Source organism: Ursus maritimus, unplaced genomic scaffold (genome assembly GCF_017311325.1).
Source record: "Ursus maritimus isolate PB19 unplaced genomic scaffold, ASM1731132v1 scaffold_36, whole genome shotgun sequence".
NCBI lineage: Eukaryota > Metazoa > Chordata > Mammalia > Carnivora > Ursidae > Ursus > Ursus maritimus.
In genome coordinates, this window is record NW_024426230.1 from 23,847,324 (window position 1) to 23,866,121 (window position 18,798).

General features: G+C 50.1%; 1 long non-coding RNA gene across 3 annotated transcripts; it reads right to left on the reverse strand.

The window, feature by feature from the left end:
* Positions 1–8,464: 8,464 nt before the first annotated feature.
* LOC121100302 lies at positions 8,465–18,762 on the reverse strand. Of its 3 annotated transcripts, none has more exons than XR_005832060.1 (3): positions 17,715–18,762; positions 15,995–16,435; positions 8,465–15,027 (listed from the first exon to the last, which is right to left on the reverse strand). It is a non-coding gene; the product is annotated as an uncharacterized LOC121100302 (long non-coding RNA). The 3 variants fall into 3 exon arrangements; XR_005832059.1 differs by having other exon boundaries at positions 8,465–13,439; positions 14,970–16,435; XR_005832058.1 differs by having other exon boundaries at positions 8,465–16,435.
* Positions 18,763–18,798: the final 36 nt, after the last annotated feature.

Sequence of the window (18,798 nt, forward strand, 5' to 3'; positions counted from 1 at the left end):
AGTCCGAGGAGGTGGGTCTAGGCTGAGAGAAAAGACAAGGAGTCCACAGAGCAGTTCCGTTCTAAGCACCCGGCAATTTTTACATCTGCTAATTCACACAGATGTTCAGCTCTCCTGAATTCCTAAGAAGCATAAAACACTTGAAGAAAAACATGGCATGAAAATAAAATCTCATGAATTTCATGTCCAGGCTCTTTACCTATCTGTCAGTCAGGTAGTATTTCTACAAATATTTTATTTCTATAAAATAACACCCCTTCCCCTGTTTTTAGGTAGGATTAGTCTAGGTTGTGCTGTAGTAACAAGCTAGCCCCGAATCACAGAGGCTTATGTCTTGATAATCACTGAAGCTCAGTAAGAGGTAGAGTGTGTTGGCTATCCTATTGCTTCTGCTTTCATGTGTTGGAAACTTCCATGATAAAAGTTTTTCTAGCTCTGTGGCTTAAAACACCTTGCTCCTCCTGTGTGTCCATCTGGGATCAGCCAGGCTTGTATTCCCACTTTGTCCTCGTGGAGAGAGGCCGACCCATGGGCTTCCACTACCTGAAGCATGGCTGGTGACACGGCAGGGGAAGGACCACAGGAGAGCCCTGTGATGGTTGATAAGGCTTTTGCCTGGAAGTAAAACCTACCATGCTCTTCATATTTCATTGACAGAGCAAGTCACACAGCCACACTTAAATTCAGTGGCTCAGAAAAATATAATCCTACTACACGCTCAGTTGAAGGAGAACAGAAATATTTGGTGAATAGTGCTCATGATTTCCACAGCCCCAAAGAGATGTGAATTTGGAAATTAATTAAAGGCAAAAAGATTTTCTGATATACACCCTCATTTTTCTCAGTGGATTTCACCCCCAAACAGAAAATGCTCAGCTTTTTCACTTAAGATAAAACACTCAAAATTATACCAAGATGGGGAGTTCCACAACGTCAGGGACAGTTTCTCCGCCTTTACCTTTCCAATACGGAGCACACGGTCTTGTCTTTACCAGGTGCTAAAGTAAGATTTGCTGAACTGGGGGCGCCTGGGTGGATCAGTTGGTTAAGCGTCTGACTCTTGGTCTTGGCTCAGGTCATGATCTCAGGGTCATGGAATCGAGCCCCATGTCAGGCTCTGTGCTCAGCATGGACTCTGATTCAGATTCTCTCTACTTTTCCCTCCTGCTCTCTCTCTCTCTCAAATAGATAAATAAATAAAATCTTTAAAAAAAATGTTTGCTGAACTGAAGAGGTACTGGAGGCAAGCAGGGTGAATTAGCAGGCGTTCTCCTAGAGAACCCATTGCTACTTTTACCAAACTCTGTCTTACGACACTCCCAGGCCGCGTGGGGAATGGGCTGGTGCTTTTCCAGAACACTGGGTTATTAAGGCTGTCCTGGGTGGCCTGTCTTCCTCCGCTGAGAGCCTGAGCTTGAACTTGCCAATGTCAGAAGCTCTAGAAGGGAGCCCCGGGATCAGCCCCAAAACATACATCTTACGGGTGAGGACACTGAACCCAAGAGAAAGCAATGACTGCTCTCTCTCTCTGCCATATTGTACTGAGCCATGTTATAAATGTGTTCAGCAAAACTAAAATTAACAGAGAGAGAGCGAGAGAAGAGGGAGCACTCTTTAAAAAATATAGGTGATTCTGCCTGCATTTCCCTTCGATGAATGGACATGAATCTGCTATTTCCAGTAGGTCTTGGTTTCTGCCTTCTCATTGCGTAAGGAGTAGCCCGGCTTAGTGTGGCTCCGACACAGCTCCCAGACACAGGCCAGTCCTTCACGTGGGGTTCCACAGAAAGACAATATTCTGTTCCAACACTGCAGGGAAAGCTGGACCTACTGGACTTACTGAGAAATGGGATCATGATCTCCAACATGGCAACTCCTGAGAGGATTTCCAAAGGTCATGTGGACCATCCTTACTGCCTTCAGAACCTACGGCTGGGTAAGAGGAGCTTCTGCTGTCATGGCTGCCAGTGCCAGAGACAAGCTGCCAAGAAAGCACCCGCCCGGAACAGCGCCATGTGTTCAATAACCCCTTGGTGAGCTCCTGCTGGAGCACCTTACTGGCAAGGGAGCGCGCAGAGAGCGAAAACCTGAGCGAAACCGCACATCACTGGACTATAAAAATCATTAAAATATTGAGGAATTTAAAGACTTAATGACCCAGTAAAGATGGAAAATACTCTCAAACGCAGATCTCAGTCATTAAAAATGCATTTTGCATGCCACATTTACCTCTGTGAAAATGGGGGCAAAACACATTTCGGGCAAGATTGCCACAGCTCCCCAAGAGCGGGTTAGAAAAAGCGAGTGCCCAGTGAGGTGCAAGCTCTCAGGCGCTCGGCTGTCCTCCGCGGGGGGTGGCGACTCTGCGGCCGCCTCAAGCTACAGCCAGTTCACCACCCCAGAGACTTCCGAACCGTGCGTGATGCAGAAAGTGTCTGAGCGAGATCCCGTCACAGAGAAAGACGCCAAAAAGAGTCTGGCTCGGCGGGAGCAGCCAGAGGTGAGGCAGTAGGACGAACGCATATGGCAAAACACTGAGGGAGCACCTTAGCACACAGACCAAATGAGTCTCTTACCAGTGCACGTTTGCGGTTTCTCCGTGCTGGACCGTAGTTTCCGTGTTAGTTTGCTAGGGCTGCTGTGGAAAGTACCAGCGACGGGGTGGGTCCAACAACAACATGCACTTTCCTCCCGGTTCTGGAAGCTAGAAGTCTGCAGTGAAGGTGCTGCCAGGCTCGGTTTCTTCTGAGGCCTCTGTCCTTGGTTACAGGCGGCCACCTTCCCTCTGTCTTCACATCACCCCCTCCCCCCGTGCCTGTCTGTGTCCAAACGTCCTCTTCTTAGGACACACCACCCACACTGGATTCGAGCCCACCCTCATGACCTCACGTGAACTTAATGACCCCTTTAAAGACCCTGGCTCCAAACTGGTCAGACTGTGAGGTGCTGGGGGGTTAGGATTTCAACATATGGATTTGAGGGGGGGACACAATTCAGCCTATAGCAGTCACTAACATGTTATAATACCCCCAAAAGGAGACTATGAGGGGTTTTGTTTTATAGAGGAAATTCGAAGTTTGTGCTGTGTGGAGTGGCTTTCTAAGGTGTCTGATTCAATGAGACTCCCAACTCACAGGCACTCGCATTGGCGTGAAAGCCAGAGAAGGAACGCCAGGGCTGTTAGCCACGGACGGTTCCCTGAACTTGACCGCGCACCGCAAGCACGGACCCCGCCCCCAGCCTCGATGTCCTCATTCGTAAAACAAAGGAATTGAGTCAGTGAGCCCCCTTCTGGGAGCTTCCCCGAGTGGCAGAGACAAGAAACCCCAACGCTACACTTCCCACATTCCTTTACAGCTAGAGTTCTGCAGAAGAATTGGGTGGCTCCAGTAAGATGCACTGGGATGAGATGGGGGGGGCAGAAAGGAAGCAGAGGCCGCCTTTCTGGGGCTGCTCCTGCCGTCCAGACCTGTCCCATCTCACGGAAAGGAAGGGAGGCGGCTGTGGTTAGCGGTCCAGGGTCTGCAGCCAGGCCCAGGTGAGGCGGCGGTGGCAGGGGGACGCCCCAGGAATCCTCCCCAAAGATACACTGGCAAAACACGAAAAACAGGTACAAGCATGTGTGTCGCGGCTGTAGTGTGCGGGGCTGGCCACGACTCCAACATCCGTCAGAGAAGAACTCCTTAAACCAGCCGTGGTTGAGCCAAACACACACGATAGAATGTTCTGCAGCTCTATAAAGAAATAACGAATATTTCTATACAGAACTAAAGACTACTGCAGTAATCTTCAAAAGAGATTGTTAAGTGAAAAAAGCAAAGTAGAGAAAAGGGTATGAAGTATACTACCACTTAGAGAGGGGGGGATAGGTATGTATATTTAAAAGAAATCTCGGAAGAATAAACAAACAAAGAGGTAGCCCTAAAGATTTCTTTTTAGTAGTAAGAACAGTGTGACTAAGATGTCAGGTTCCAAACTCTGGGAGTGAAACCAGAAACAAAGGGACAAGTGTGCAGGCCCCGTTCTCCCCACCGGTTCAGACTAGAGAGTCAGGAGGGAACAGATGGTGGGGGAGGGGAGGAATGAGTTTTCTGAACGTCTCCCCTCTACAGCACCTGGGCCAGGTGCTTCAAGGACATCTTCTCCTTTCATCTTCCCCAGGCTGGCTTTCAGGTCGGTATTTTTACTGTCCCCATTTTGCAGATAAGGAAAGGAGAACAAAGAGGAGTTGAACAACTTGATAAATTCAAAAAGCAAGTAGTATCAGAAAATAGTGACACCCCCTTAGGACTCCAGTGTCTGTCTCCTTCCCTCACGCACCCCTAGAGTGGGGTACCAGGCCTGGCTGCAAGGGACGGGCCCCAAGCCTAGCCAGGGCATCTCCCAGCCTCCCACCCCATCCCCATCCGGCCGGGGGACAGGGGAGTGCCTCTCAGCCACTGGCTTTCAATCTGATTGCATATTAAAATCACCGAGGAGCTTTCAGAAATGCTGATGCTCAGGTCCTACCCCCAGAGATTCTGATTTAATAGGTATGGGTTGCAAACTAGACATGGGGTTTGGGGAAGCTTTCCAGGTAATCCTAATGTGTGGCAAAGTTTGAGAACCGCTGTTCTGAGCTCATGCTGTTTCATGTGTAGTCCAGGACCGTTGGCATCACCTGTGAGCATGTGAGACATGAGAACTCGTGGACCCCGCCCCAGACCTACTAAGTCAGAAACTTGTGGGGAGGGAGGAGTGAAGGGAAGGAGACAATGATCTGTATTTTCACCAGCCTTCCACGTGATTCTAACACACCCTAACGGTTCAGAACCACTGCTCTAAGCATCAAGCTAGAGATGGACCATCACACGCTGTGGTTCCCTTTACCAACTGCCACACAACTGCTGTGTTTATTACAAAGGAGGATAAGTTTGATGCCCTCAGGTAATGAGACCGTCCAGGCCACTCCCCCAAGAACAAAACTTTGGGAGACATGGGAGAATGCGTTTGAACGTCACTTGGAATCATCTGGAACCCACTGTAGCTTCGGAGAAGGGGAGTGGCATGATCAACATGTCCCAGAAGCTGCCCAAGGAAGCGTCGAGAGCCCAGGGAGAAGATGGACGGAGCGCGGTGAACCGGCAGGCTGGCAGTCTCTCGCGCCAAGGCTTCTCAGTGTGAATGGGTATTCATTTCCCAGGGCCACTGTACCAAATTACCACAGCCTTCGTGACCCAAAACAACAGAAGTCTGTTCTCTCACAGTTCTGGAGGACAAAAGCCCAGAATCAAGACATCAGGGCTGGTTCCTTCTGGAAGGCCTGAAACTCGAGAATCGGTTCCGTGCTTCTGTCCCAGCTTCTGGTGGCAGCTAACAACCCTTAGAGCCCCTTAGCGCGTGGACACATCACTCCAGATCTCGGCAGCACTTCCCTTCTGTGCCTCAAACTTCCCTCTCCTTTCTTGTAAGACAATCATGAGATGTGGGGCCTACCCTAAATCTAGGATGATCCTAGCTCAAGACCCTTCACTTCATCACGTCGGCAAAGATTCTATTTCCAGATAAGGTCACATTCACAGGCTGCGGGGCAGGGGTGGTGGTGGCGGTAGGGCCGCAGTTCAACCCACGACAGATGGGAAACCATTTCACCCTCGTACAGCTGCCCTCCCTGACGCGGATTCTGAGCAGAGGAATTTCCTGAGGTAACCCAAGGCAAACACGAGGGGCCTGCCATACAGCACTAATGATCGTCTTCACGGAGTTCTGCATCATACAAAGTGCTTTCATGTGTGCTCACTTAAGCCTTGCCACAAAGCTGGGATGTTTTTGTGCTCTTGCATAGGAGGAAACTGAGGCACGGGGAGCCTGGGTGACTTGCCTGAACTCCCAGAACCAACCAGGGGTAGTCCTCCCACTCTGAATGTGCTGCCCCCTTCTGTTGGCACCAGCCACTGTCAGGAGTCATGATTTAACCCCACTGCCTTCGAGAAAGTGGGGGGCAGGGAATCTCTTACCTGAGCCGGTGGTCTAATGGAGACTCAGCAGTGTGCCAGCCAGTTTATCACCAGCGGTTAGGGGAGGAGGTCTGGTCGCTTGTTTCTCGGTTTCCCGTGACATTTCTCAACTCCAGTTCGACACACATAGAGAGCCTTGTTCATGCCAGGCGCTTGGCCTCTGGGAGGAGCTCAGTACGTGTGGCTGGAATGATTTGGTTTGTTCTGGCCCTCGCTCGGCAGGAAACCCGTCTGAGATACACAGCTGAAAATATTCACCTTTTCGCAGGAGTTCGTCCAGGGGACCTCAGACCCACTCTGCCGAGTAATGACGGCAGAAGCCCCGGGTTCTGACATCAGCCTCCTTACTGTCGTCAACTCAGAAACGGATAAAAGCCCGTAACCGAGCAGCCAGGACCCTGGGGTGGGTGTCTAATTCTCCAAGCGGTCTGGTCAGTGATAGGATGTCGGCTTCATCTTTAGGGTCTTTGTTGCTCAGCCCCGAGCCTCGGGTTGGCCTGCTCACTTCAGCCACAGCTGCTGTTGCCCCTTCTAGGAGTCCAGGGACACGTGTGGCTTGAATGGCCTCGGCCTCCCTGCTCAGGACTCCTGCTTCCCTGCTGGTCCCAGCGCTCAGCCCTTGGGTTTCCAGCCTCCAGCAGGACTGGCCCGCTATCACTTCAAACTCCAAATACAACATACCAGCCCTATGTTCCCCTTCGGAATAGTTGCCCCTCCTGAACTTCTGCATCTGCTTAGTGGCACCACCTGGAAAACAGACGTCACGGGTCAGCCCTCTGGGCCCCTTTCCTCCAAAGGCAATCCCTTCCCACCAGACGGGAGGTGGGGCACGGAGATGGGCCAGTGAGGAGGGGAGCGAACATTTTCGAGCACTCCCCATGATGAGACAGACTGTGTGCCGTAAGCCAACTCACTGATCTCAATAATCCAGCGAAGTGGGGCCGGTATTTCTGTCCTAATTCTACAGGTGAAAACCAGAGGCTCAGGACGGTTCAGGCCACACAGCTGTAAGGCAGAGAGCAGAATGCAGCCTGTGCTCTCTGCACTCTGGGTCACGCTCAGCCTGATTTATCCCTCCTTTGGTGACTCCCAAGTGCGCGGCTTCTCTCCTGCCTTCGCCAGCTCGGCTCTCGGCCAGCTTTCACCCGCTCCCTCCTGACTCGAGGCTCTTCTCTGCACCGACACTTTCCTGCTCTGATTGGCCTGTGTCCAACTGCTTTACCTTTCTTTCTTTCTTTCTTTCTTTCTTTCTTTCTTTCTTTCTTTCTTTCTTTCTTTTTTTCTTAGAAGGGGGACACTCCCAACTGACTGAGCTACCGAGGTGCCCTGTATTTCTTTCATATTTCCCATAGTGCCTGGTCCTGGACTGGACATGGGGTAGACACTCAGCACATTTTGTTAACAGCAAATGGGCGTGGCACAGCAGGAAATTTATTTTCTGCCATTTAAGAATGATTTTAGATGAGGCTAGCTGTCACCTACTGGTATTTGAGAGGATGTGGGAAAATCATACCAGATCCAAACTTGGTTAGTAATGTGCTTGACTTCTTACCATCCTTGGTCGTGAAGGATGAGGGTGGTATTTACACGAAGCTCACGGCTAACCTACAGCGCTACTGTGGCTGATAGCTTTCATCTCCTCGGCTGACCAGTCTGCAGCCGGTCTGGTCTCTCTACCGCTGTTACAACTTCAGGTGAGGACAGAAAGTCCCACGGCAGCATAACCTACACACAGAACCCTCCAGACTAGGTGGGAGTTTGTGGAGGGTGCACATCAAAGGAATTGCTGTTTTCTCAGGAGACGTGGATGAGCCTGATGCGGGAATGCACGCTGACAGGTACATTTCGGAGGGCAAGGTGGATTTTACAGAGCTGAGCTCCCTATGCTGATCTGATGTAATCAGTAAAGTGTACAAGTTTGAGTCACAGATATTCCCTTTACCAGCCTGGGTGGGGATCAGAAGCACCCCCCACTGGGTGGGGTTACGAGTTAGGAAGTGCCAGTGAGATATGGCAAATATCCCGCACAAGCCACCAGTTGCCAGACGTGAAAACCACACCCAATTTTTCTCCTTTGCCATGAGATTGTCACCACCAGGGGTCGATCCAGCTGCCACCCTCCCCCTCGCCAGCTCAAAATATCTTGGCAAATGCATCCATTCCATTTCATAGATTCATCATCTGACGCACCTGTTATACTTCACGGCACAGTTGCATTTCGTATGAGCATCTAGTCAGATAAGAAGGGTGCTGGACTCAGCGTTTAAAAGTCCTTCCACTGAGAGCAAGTTGGTGCAACCTCTTTGTGGGATTTGGAAATATTAAAATTTAAATACAAATATCCTCTGACCTAGCAGTTCCACTTCTAGGAAAATTTTCCCCACGATAACAAAACCAAGGCAAAACAGAAATATATACATGCGTGGAAATAATAATTTCAGCATTATTTGTAAGACCACGAGAGGAGACACAGTTACGATGTTCTTTAATATAGATGATAGTTAAATAAATTCTGATACATCCAGACAACGAAACTCTATGAAGTCCCGAGAAAGCAGGAGGTAAATGTTTACGTGATAATTCTGAATCTAGAATGTGCTACAGGGTATGTTACATGGAAAGCGAAGGAGCGGAGGAATGGGCACAGTGTGTAGTACGCAGATATCCCGTACATATAAAAAGGGTATCAGAGCGGCGCCGGGGCGGTGCAGTCAGTTAAGCATCCGATTCTTGCTTTTGGCTCAGATGGTGATCTCAGGGTCGTGGGATCGAGCCCTGCGCCGGGCTCTGCGCAGAGTCTGCTTAAGACTGTCTTTCCCTCTTCTCTTTCCCCCTCCCCTGCTCTCTCTCTTTCTCTCTCTCAAACAACTAAATAAATCTTTTTTAAAAAGGGTATCAGAGCAACTATTCATTGATTTAAACTAAATTACCAGCAAGTGCCTCTTCTCCATGCATTCCTCCCTTCTACCAAGTTTACTGTAGATTTCTGAGGGCTCACTGCATAATCTAACTTGTCCTAAGAAGCAATGATACCACCATCTCTGAATCAAAATAGAAAAGAAAAAGGGGACTAAGAAACTAGGTGCCTCTCTATAACCTCAGGGAACACACCAGGCTAGGTTTTCAGGCCCTGCACCCCTTCCTGGTTCTCACTGAACCAACCTGCTCCCTTTAAGCTGATACTGGTGGGTTCTCGGGGGCGGGTTCATGGAAGTGTCTTTTTAAAAAAACTGTAACACTGAGCCTGGTGCTGGCTCCTTACAGCATTTGTGGGCTGAAGAGGAGAGCTGGGTCCTGGTTTTCATCCAGCAGCATAAAGTAAGGGGTGGATACTGGAGATTATAAAAGATCCCACCTGTGTTTCCAGGGCATTTCCAGACCAGCAGTATGGTAGGGCAGCTGGACTAGGGCATTAGGGCCCATGAGATTCAGCCCCTGCACTTAACCTTGGAATAGTAATTGGATGAAACGGGTACGTTCGTGAGGAATGTCTCAATAGTTCCCAGTCTCGTAAGTTTGGCACGTTGGCTCTTTCAAGGTGGCAGAGCACAGTCGGTAAGGGCAAGACTCTAGGCAGATTCTAAGATTCAGTCCTGGTGATGCCATCTATTAGCTATTTGATCTTGCATAAGTTACTCTTTGGTCTTAGTTTTCTCATCTGTAAAATGGGATAATTCTGGCACCTATCTCCTAAGACTATCATGAAGATTAAACATATAAATACAAGTAAAACACATACCAAGTACTCAATGTTACATCCTTAAAAGCTAACCTGTTTCAGAGAAAGTCCTATTTCTGCCCAGTAAGCATTGAAAGCTTCAAACCCCTCACTGCCTCTCCCCCCTCCAAGCTCCCTGAGGCCATGAATTAAAAGGACAGACATGATCTTTGTCTCCTACGTTCAACAGAGCAGCTTTTCCTAAGCAACGCTGTCTAGTGAGATGCACATTAGTGTAAACTATTCGTTTCATCTCAAAATCATTTCAGAATTCCGTAGTCATTAATTTCAAACCCAGACTTGCCTTTGTGCTTAATTATTGGTTCTCGCAGGACTTGAGCGTGTAGCCCTTTCATTCGTTTACGAGGAGCTGAAGTGCCTGCAGTGGTGGCGGTGGTGGTGGCGGTGTCGGAGCAGACCCAGCAGGGCTCTGGGGTCGCTGTGTTAGCAACTCCGTCGCTGGAGGGTCTGGGCTCCGAGCCGCGGCTTCCTCCTCACGGTGCCCAGAGAGGGAGACAGCTGTGAGATGCTTCCTCCTCACGGTGCCCAGAGAGGGAGACAGCTGTGAGATGCCGAGCAAGCCGTCGCCTGTCGGCCCCCGAGTCTTGTCATCTCTAAACAGAGGGGCCGCATTAATCGGGCTAGTGGTTCTTTCCAGTCCAACAGACTCTAAGCAGGTATGAACCCTGTCTCGGCTGGGCTTTTTGCCTCCCCGCTGACCCCAGCGTCGCCAGCGCACACAGTGAAATACTGACCGCTCCCCCTTCCTGGGTGCCACGCGCCAAGTGCGTCACAGGCATCCCTGCGCTTGGTGCAGGGGCAGACCTCGGGGCAGCTGTTCGTTTTGCAGACACCCGGAGAGGCCAAGGTGAAGGCCAAAGTGGGAGCGGGGAACCCGGCCCCTCCCCGCTCCATACCATCCTCTGTGTCTGGATCCAAGGGACGCTCACGCCCTCCGAGGCAGCCACGTGTGCGGTGAGGGTCCTGGCACCGAGCTGTGGGAGTCCCCTGAGGTTCCGGGTGGGACACGGCAGCAGAACCCTTGCAGTTTCCACTCTTCCACTTGGTTTGGTTTCAGCCGTGCCGGTGTTAGGGAGCCGCGCCCAAGGAGTTCTCCTCGAGCCCTCAAGAGCCCCACAGCAGACAGAGATTCGGCACGTTTGATCCCAAACCTTCGCCCTGTCTCACAAAACTGCACAGCCCTGCACTGTCCCCTCCTGGGGGCTCTGGCGGGCTTGCTTCAGACCCCAGGGCAGGGCTGGGCCGGAGCACCAGGGACCAGACCTCCCTTTGCGCGCCTGCTTCCAACACGGAGTCGAGCCTGAGCCTGACTACCGCCGCTGCGCACGTTGGGAGCCTTTATTTCCCACCCCTGCCTAGAGCACTTCAGTCTGCCAGCCCCTCTCTCTCCCCCACACTCACACGCACTCACACTCATTCTCATTCTCTCTTTGAAGACATTTCACAGCTGAAAATAAACACATCAAAATTAAGACTCTGCCCCATGACAAGAAAGCACATACAAAAGAATTAAAAGCCAGAGTTCTTAAGACCTCAGCCGTTAAGGACCGTCTCTGGAACCATCCTCCTGTTTCACAGGGTGGAGAGCGGCAATACATGGAACTCATCGGAGCCTCAGACATACTCAGAATAAGCAACACACACATTTACTGTGAGCAGCTGCGTTCAGCTGAGCCCCTGGAGGCGTGTGGGAGACGCCTGGCACCCATTCGCTGCTCTGGAAAAGGCTGATAACACCGCACCCAAAGGAGCAAGTGCCCAGCACTGTGGGTGGCGCCCACCAGGCAGCAGCGTCCACACAGGCGGGGCCGGCCTCTCCCTGGGGCTGGGCGCACAGGGCCTCGTCGCCCCCATCACTTGGCCACCGAGGGGCCAGCCACCAACCCTGCGCCCTCCTCTCGGGCCTCCAGCACCCCCAGGCTGTGAAGGAGGGCTTCCTGAGCGGCTCCCTCAATCCCTCCGATGAGGCGGTCCATGGGGCCCCAGACTGCAGCCTGCCCGTGGGGTGGGAGAGGGGCAGGACCCAGACTGTCAGCCTGCAGCCCCCTCACCAGCCCCTCAGGGATGAAAATCCTGCCATTTGCCAAAGGAAAGCACCACTTCGTTTCCCACTGGGCCTTCACTTACGGTGGGGCCTTACCTCTGGATAGCATTGAGCCTTAGAAATACAGAATACCAGTCAGATTTGAATTTCAGATGACAAATAATGTTTCAGTATAAATACGTCCCAAATACCACACGGGGGCAAACTTAGGGGAAAACATCTTTTGTTATTTATCTGAAATTCAAATATAAGTGTGTGTCCTGTATTTTATCTGGCAGCCATACCTCCCTAGCAGTCTCCCCTCCCTCCAGACCTTCCCAGGGAGTGTTTATTCTAGACACGTGCTCTTAAGCAAAAATTTGTTCAGTTCTGATTCTCCCCGGATTGCTGATGGAAAGCAAAGCCTTCGGGGCACATCTGCGGAATACAATCTCCACGGGTGGGTCTCAGAAATCCAGATCTTATCAAGTTGTTATTTAGGGGATTCTGATGCACGTTTGTACTAGCTACCGTTACTTCTGGCAAATCACCCTCCAGCACAAAGGCTGAAAACCACCGGCGTTTAGTAGCTCAGAGTTCGTACGGGTCGAGAACAGGGATGGATTTAGCTCTGTGATTCTGGCTCAGGCTCTCTCGTGACGCTGCGGTCAGCTGCTCAGGCTGCGATCATCTCAAGACTCCACCAGAGCTGGAGAATCACTCCTAGGCCCCCTTGCGTGGCCTTCAGGAGGCTTTAGGTCTCTGCTGGCTATTTAGCTCCTCACATGGTCTCTGACTCTCCCCAGAGCTGCGGGTCTGGGCGGCAGGGAGGGGACGTCCCCAAGACAAATCCCAACGTAGACTACACTCAAAGGAAGAGAATTTCAGAAGAGCATGAAGACCAAGCGGCAGGAATCACTAGGGGCCGTCTTAGGGGCTGTCGACCCGTACGATACTCGAGTCTGAGAATCACTGCTACAGAGGAGTCCTCAGTACACTGCGACCAAGACCACACTTTAAATATGGGAGCAAACGTCTGTCTCTACCGATTTTTCTTTCCTGTTTCTGTCCTTCCTCCACATCCGCCCCTTGGGGATTTGAGGCAACAATGAAGAAGAAACGGGGAAGAAAAAGTAGTCGAAATGACAATTTTAGAATAGAGCAAAATGTTACATTTAAGACGCTTGCAAATATTCTTTGAGTAGAAGTAAATTATATGCAAATCCCATGCATATGTAACTGTCATCCTAAAATTTTACCGCTCAATGTGCTTTCTGAAGAATCTCCTATGAGGACTCTGGTAATATAATAAGTAAGGTGACCAGTTGTCTCAATTTGCCCGGGAGTCTCTCATTTCCTGGAAAATCCTTCAGTCCCAGGCAAAATGGTCTCTCTCTCTTTTTTTCCTTGAAGATTTTATCCATTTATTTGAGAGAGAAAACCAGAGAGAGACAGAGGGAGAGAGTACGAGCGTTGGGGGATGGGGAAGGGGCAGAGGGAGGGGGAGAAGCAGGCTCCCCACAGAGCAGGAAGCCAACCCTGCTGGAGCTAGAGGCGAACGCTGAACCAACGGAGCCACCCAGGCGCCCCAGCTGGTCTCCTTCTTAACGAGGAGCCAACAGGAAACCACGTCAGCCACTCCGCCCGTCTCCACAGACAGAGTGGGTCCGTCCACCTTGTGCTGAAGCAGAGAGAGCATGGGATTTGAGTTAGAATGTGTGCCCTTAGCTGTGGCCTTAAACTCTCTCATTAAGAAGACAGGGATCAGAAATCTGCTTTAGGGCAGCTTAAGTGTAATGACACCCGTGGGACTGTTCTGTAACCTAGAGCTGCCCTGTGGCTGCTGCTCTTTGGTGCTATTCTGAAAAGAGCCGTCCTAGTGTGAAGGATGGGACCACACCGTTAGCCCTTCACGCTGCTGCGACCAGTCTGACATGCTCTCCTGCAACGGGGCTGGGAAACGTAGCCCACACGACACACCTTAATTTTATTTTAATTTGCAGTTTAGTCCCCCAGCTGATTTACTCCGTCTCCTCTGGAAAACGCTAAGCTACCGAAAAGGACAGTCCTCTCTATTGTATCCTCAATGACAGGTTTCCCAGAAAATCTGTGCGAAGCCTTGATAGAAGAGACGTGATTCATTTTCACAGCTCTGATGGTGTGACTCCCTCCTCTGAGAGAGAAAACCTGTCACCAGCGCCGCTCCTTCCTTCACCCTCCACTTCCATTCCTCAAGGTTTGGGAGATTTTTTTTTGTTGGTGAGAAAAGCAGTCATCTGTAAATTGTGTTAAAGTGCTCATCCTCTCTGTTTTTCTTCTGCCTTTACCAGTTCTGGGCAGCCCTCCCCATCTATGTGATGTGAAGTCTCTAACTCAAAATAGACGACGCGAGTTTGAACTGACTCTGTCTTCCCTCGAGGCGGGCTGACCAGCCACAATGGCCTTAATTTGCTTTTTTTGTCCAGCGCTCTCCTCCACTCACCCCTGTACCCTGGTGCCAGAGCTGTAAGTCCCAGGCATGCAACAAAGATGCTGGATCAATTGGGGTGTAAAAGAGAGACCAGGTGGGTCCCATCTGCTCCCTGCCACTTGGCAGCCATATAAAACCAAGGAGAATGAGGTCTGCGTTCCTGGGGCACGGGGCGATGAGATACAAGGGTCGAGCTCTTATCGGAGTCCTTCCTTCGGCACGCTTCGGATGTCTGGCCGGCTGAGTATTCCTGCAGTAGTGTTACTTGCGTTGTTTACTGGAGGAGAATTTCTACTCCCTGACCGTAGCAAGTTTACCTAATAATTATAATAATCTTAATACTGCCACACAACTGTTGCCTGATGATTTCTGTTTTATAGTTTTAACACTTAAAAGGCTGATTTTTGCCCCTGTACCTTAGGCCAGTTTCCAAGGTGTGTCCTTCCCCTGACGTACAAGACGGTGAGATTTCCGTTTATGCAGAAGAAAGCTTTGAGTCTCCACAAAGATTAGAGTGTTACAAAAATCTAGTTTTGAAGTCAGCAGTTCTGCCTCAATAAAACTGATTTTTTAAAAATGAACAATGCTTAAGCAAACCTTAAACAAGTACCATAATTAAGGAGAAGATTATAAACACATTTTCCCTCTGGTTCATTAAGTTGCATGCAAGCTTGTAGTTAATATATAATGAAAACATTACAACTTTATCAAAAGAAATGACAAAAGAAAAAACATGCTCACCTACACCCCCTCCAATCTGATACAATAAAGTAAGTTGTTTCATCCCAGCACTTTTCTTCTGAAGGAGGAAAGATGGAGTGAGTAGGGCTCAAGCCTCAGCCCTCTGCCACAGCCCTTCCTCCCTTTCCCAGGGCTTCTGGGGCCTAGGGGTGAAGTTCAGTAACAAGCAAACGCTCTCAGAAAATTCTCGATGGAGCTGGGCAGAGACATTGATGGTGAGATGGTGAGTCTTATTTGTCAGCGTGGCTGGGCCACAGTGCCCATATATTTGGTCAACCACCATTCTGGATGTTTCTGTGAGGATGCTTTTAGGGGAGATTAACATTTAAATTGGTGGACCTTGAGTAGAGCGGATTGCCCTCCTAAACGTGGGTGGGGTTCACCAATCAGAACAAAAGACTGGAGGGCGGCAAAGGAGTCCCTCAACTTCTCACAGCCTTGCTTTCCTCATCTCAAACACGGAAAGCACTTTGAAGCACTGCTACGTAATGTCTGACGTTACACTTAGCATATTTCCTAGTTGGTAGCAACAGCTAACATTGGAGGACTTTGTACATGCCAGGCTCTGTGCTGAGCACATACGTTATTTCATTTAATCCATTCAACAACCCCATCCGGTGAGTAGTAGTATTGTTCCCATTTATAAACGAAGAAACTGAGGTATAGAGAAGTTAATCCACTTGGCACGCAGTGCAGCTGGGACTTAACCTGTCTAGACCTATCAGAACTAGGGAATGCTCTCCCTAACGATTAGCTCTGTGACCATGGCGAGTTATTTAACTGCCTTAAGTTCTGATATTCTTGTCTGTATCATGGGATCCCGATCCCCTAAGCCCATTGTGAGAATTCGGGAATCACCTTTGGGAGGGCAGCTAGCAGCGTGCCCGGTGTGCACTCGAGGAGTGCAACGAGAATTTCTGTGTACACCCCCACGTGCCACCCTGCCAGCCCCTCTGCACAGAGGACAGCCTAATCACGTGTAGAATCGGGAAAGCAGTCCCATCAGCCGTAAATCCATGACCAACCTGCCCCATTTATCAAAATCTCGTTTGAAGAAATAGTCTTCCTGAAAAGAATCAATGAATTTGAACAGATTTATGTCAAGACTTTTAAAATGGTGAATGAATATCTTCTTCTTGAATATATCTGAGATTACCCTGCTCTAAAACTCGAAAATTTTAACAAATAATTCCTTAAAATACTGATGCAATGTATCTTGTATTTTAAAATACAGCCCTAAGATGATTGTGTTGGCGTGCTGGAGCCGCCATAACCAAATACCATGGGCTGGCTGGCTCAAACCGCCGAAATGTATATTCTCACGGTTCTGGAGGCTAGAAGTCCAAGATAAAGGTGTTGGCAGGCTTGGTTTCTTCTGAGGCTCTGCCCTTGGCTTGTAGATGGCCGTCCTCTCCCTGTATCTTCACATCATCTTCCTTCTGCACCCGTCTGTGTCCTAATCTCCTCTTCGTAGAGAGACAGTGACAAGGGGTGAGGATCTACTTCAATGACCTCATTTTAACTTAATTACCTCTCTCAACGCCCCATCTCCAGTCACCTTCTGAGGTATTGGGGGTTAGGGCTTCAACATATGAACTCTGTAGGGGCACAATCCAGCCCGCAATACATATTTATTAACTATATTCACAAGAAAAATATATTCCTCTTTGTTGGACATCTTCAGAATCACTGACTATGCATGAAGCATATATTTATATTCACTGACTATATTTGCGACAAATATATGCATGAATATATTCATACATTGGGTACGCCTTGAAACAAGCGTTGGGAAACTGGTTATTTTGGTAAATTTGACAAGTTGGCCATATGGTAAATTGATACTTTGCTGAACGGTCTGAGAATTAACAATTTGGCCTATTGATCCAGAGCTGATGTAAAGTCTGTGCGGAAAAAAAAGCTACTGGGCCATCCCCACCCCCCAAGCATATGACGCTGTCATCTGAGAGAGAAAAGCGCCCAAAGCCAGGAGCAGCTGCCGAAACCACGGCAGCACTTAGCTGGCAGGTCACCGGCAAAGGCCTTCTGAGGGAAGAGGGAGGTTGGGCCAGGCGTACTTGGGAACCTGGGGAAGGCCAGGTGGGTGGGGTGCCCCCTGGGGGCTTCAGGATCCTGGGACGTGGGCTGAGGGCAGGGGAGCGAGGGAGAGATGACCCTCGGGATAACTCTGTTTCCCAGCTTTGGTTCTCTCTAGCTTTCCCTTTTCCTGGATCTCCCCCCATCAGGCCACACGGCCATTTCTGTGTCACAGATGCCACTTCTAAGTCCCCCAGTCCATGGGTCCTTACACCATATGTCCCTTCATGTCAGGACCCGTGTCTCCTTTTTGATTCATTTAACAGTGAAAACCCAAGGACATTAGTGGTGAACCCCTTTCCCCTCCACATCCATGTCCAAATGCAGCCCCATCTTCTTTCCTTCCACTAGTCTACTGAAGGGGTGACCCTCTTCTTTCCAGAATCAATTCGTCTGCCTGTGCTCTGGATCGCGTTCCTTCCATTTGGGACCCTCCTAATCTCACTATGTGCCCCTGGCCCCAGTCACCCCCCAACTCTCCCCTTTCCTCCTTTCCTACCTGCCTTCTCTCAACGCTAATGCTTTCCGCTCCTACCAAACTCTATGAAATATTCTCCAGTCTTGCCTCACTTTTCACTGACGTTTCCCCTCAGGCCCTAGTCACCCAGCTTAGGTGCTCAAGCAAGGGTAGTTGGAGTAATACTGTACCGGATGATGGAATCTTCCTCCAGCAATAAGTGTAAGGGTCATGCAGGATGCGAGACGCTCTTCTTGTCTTCAAGGAGGGGCCGCGGAGTTAGCAAGATACATGAGACAAGAAACGTGACAAAATGTCACCTAAACTACACTGTGAACAAACAGAACAGAATCTTTAAAATGGAGGCGTCTGGAGAGGCCTCTGGGCTAGACCAACACCTTCCTGTTTCCACCCAGCACTTATGTAAATGCGAATCAACAGTCGGAGTAAAGGGCAAGGACCGAAGGGGATCCTCAGCCACCGCGCCCCAACTGGGGGTTTACATAAAATGAAGGTGTTGAGTACTTGGGGTTCTCTCTCTTGTTGAAAAGGGTGGTGTCCTTGGAAGGAGGAAGGCGCCAGTGGACAGACGGGCTCTGAGCCGTGGTCAACGCAGAGCATGAGTCTGCACACATGGCACTTCTCCAGTGTCTGGAGACCTAACGCTGGAACCTGGAGCCAGCTGGCCCCGCTCTCCCTGGTGGCGGGCCACAGCGTCTCCAGCTGTAAAGTGTGGGGTGGTGCTCTGAAGACGGGAGTACGCAAGGCAATCTCAGAAGGATTCTCTGCACCCTGCACAAGCCCTCCACCACCTTCGGGACCGCCCATCCAGGCAGCCGCAGAACTTCCTCTCTCTGACCAAAGCTGGCAGCTGACAGCAAACACCAGTGGGTCCCTGCAGCTGAGCCCTCCTGTGAGTTTCAGCCCTGGGGAGAGCCCTGCCCGATGAGCCAGGAGCTGAGGGGCCTCGGCACCCCTGCAAGCCCAGTGTCTAATGCCCCGGCCTCCACAGCAGAGCTTCTAATGGGCTAGGAGCTCCCACAAGCCAAAGCAGTGTTGAGAGCCTGCCTTGGAAGACCTGCAACCCTAAAGCCTTCCAGGGACAATGACATAAGCCACAGTGTGGAGCTGAGGAGTCCTTTCACTTAATGGGTTGGAGAAGTCAAAGGAAACACATTTGCAAAACCAGGCCAATCCTCAATGCTCCCGTAGTAGTAGTTATAATAATAATAATAATAATAATAATAATAATAATAATAAGGAGGAGGAGGAGGA